The sequence below is a fragment of the Penaeus japonicus genome, unplaced genomic scaffold (genome assembly GCF_977035675.1).
Source record: "Penaeus japonicus unplaced genomic scaffold, GWHDUDI00000001_assembly GWHDUDI00000036, whole genome shotgun sequence".
NCBI lineage: Eukaryota > Metazoa > Arthropoda > Malacostraca > Decapoda > Penaeidae > Penaeus > Penaeus japonicus.
The window spans coordinates 21310278-21312777 of record NW_028234438.1 but is presented as its reverse complement, the minus strand read 5'-3'; the positions used below and the strand labels follow the sequence as shown (position 1 = coordinate 21312777).

The window sequence follows — 2500 nt, the reverse complement described above, 5'->3', positions numbered from 1 at the left end:
ACTCCCTCGCGCAGAACCGCCGCCCCCCCCCTCCCTCACTCCTCCCTCCCCCCCTCCCTGTCGTCTCGATGCAGAGTCCAGGCGAGTCGAAGCAACAGTCTTCGGTGGGCGGCCACACGAGCAGCACCACCGTCTGCCTCTCTGCGCCCACGGGGGGAAAAAGTAGACTCTGGCCAGTGCGTTTGATTAGCTTTTGGCGACACCCTAGGCGTAAGTACAGGATTCGGTGTTGTTGTTGTTGTTGTTGTTGTTTTGAAGTGTGAGAATTTTGGAAATGATGTTATGTTTGTTTTCTGGTGGAGTTGATAGTGATGGTGCTAGTAATAACAGTGATGGTTATTATCATTATTATTTCTTTTATTGTTATTATCGTTATTCGTGTTTTTTATGTTTACTGTTGTTATCATCATTATCAATGTTGTTATTATTACTATTGTCATCATCGTTGTTATCATTATTATTGTTATCATTATTATTCTTGTAATACATCATACATATATATATATATATATATATATATATATATATATATATATATATATATATATATATATCATTGTTATTGTTATTGTTATTATTGTCATTATTATTACTATTATCAGTATTGTTATTATTATTACGTAGTAGTTGTGGTATCATTATTATTATCATTATTACTAAGATTATCATTTTATATTATTATTATCATAATGAACAACCTCATTGCTTTAATTATGATTTTGATTATCATAACCTCGCGTTCAAACCTGTACAAATGCACACACACACACACACACACACACACACACACACACACACACACACACACACACACACACACCACACACACACACACACACACACACATATATATATATATATATATATATATATATATAATATATATATATATATATGTGTGTGTATATATATATATAATATATATATATATATATATATATATATATATATATATATATATATAGTATATATATATATATATATATATATATATATATATATATATATATATATATATATATGATAGCAATAACAATAATGATATTGATATCAGTGAGGAGAATGATGATGATATCAGCAATGATAACAATAATGATGATAATGAAAGTGACACTATCGATAATATTGTTATTTGCAACATTTATAATCATCATCACAATGACCATGACTATGGGGATAGTTAAAGTTATGATAATAATGATGCTGATCAACATGATTATAATTATCATGATGATGACATTGATAATCAAAGTATTAATACTAATGATGATAATTATAATAATTGGATACTACTACTACTGGTATTACTACTAATGATAATGATTATGAAGATAATGATGATTATAACAAAAAAGATAATGATGATTATAACAAAAAAGATAATGATGATGATAATGATAGTAATGACTGACAATAAAAATGCTTATGATAATACTGATAACAATAAGAATGATGAAAATATTGATAATACTACCACTATATATATATATATATATATATATATATATATATATATATATATATATATATATATATATGTATATATATATACGTGTATATATACGTATATATATATATATATATATATATATATATATATATATATATATATATCTATATATATATATATATGTATATATATATATATATACATATATATACATATATATATATCACACTCTCTTTATCTCTCTCACTTATCATTATTATCATCATTATCATTGTTATAGTCTTTTTTACTATTGTCATTATCATTAATATACTTATCATAAATGTCATCATTATTATTTCTATCATCATGACTATCGTTATTATTATTATCATTATTGTTATTATTATCACTATTATTACTATCCTCACCATCATTATTGTCATTTTTATTACTATTATTACTATCATCACTATCATTATTGTTATTTGTATCACTATTATTACTATCATCACTATCATTATGATTCACTTTCACTCAACTGCTATAACAAATCTAAAATAAACAACCTTAAGTCGCAGTATATTATAACTTGCAAGAACTTTAAGATCAAAAATTCCAAATCCTACATATGTAGTATAAACACATATTACATATAAATTCAGACATTTGTTGCAACATCATTAAATGCAACACAGAACAGCATCCAACCCCGATATCTATACTAGCATTAATTCACTGCAATAAACGATGAATTTCCTTAAATCAGCTTATACACGCGGTTATACATAATTATAGTCCTTGTTCAGAGCAAAACATAACACAAAGCAAATGAACAAAACATAACACAAAGCAAAGGAACAAAACATAACACAAAGCAAAGGAACAAAACATAACACAAAGCAAAGGAACAAAACATAACACAAAGCAAAGGAACAAAACATAACAACACAAAGCAAAGGAACAAAACATAACACAAAGCAGAAGTGGCGCCTGGTGTCAGAAGGGCCATCTGTCGCCAGCACGCTTCGGGTTCGCGTTATCTCATCTGGGATGCAGGTTTCGCCGCTC

General features: G+C 27.6%; 1 protein-coding gene across 6 annotated transcripts in view; it reads left to right on the top strand.

Moving 5' to 3' along the window:
* The window catches only part of LOC122259495 (uncharacterized), a 162707-nt gene that overhangs the window by 52818 nt on the left and 107389 nt on the right, over positions 1–2500 (top strand). For 4 of the 6 annotated variants that reach the window (XR_015190610.1, XM_086531793.1, XM_086531791.1 and 1 more), the window contains exon 1: positions 71–210. The exons of 1 other annotated variant lie outside the window; for it this stretch is intronic. The gene's annotated coding sequence lies outside the window, so the exon portion shown is untranslated. Of the gene's footprint in view, positions 1–70; positions 211–2500 lie in introns of those variants that run through there. One more of the 6 variants, XM_086531795.1, reaches the window with a different exon arrangement.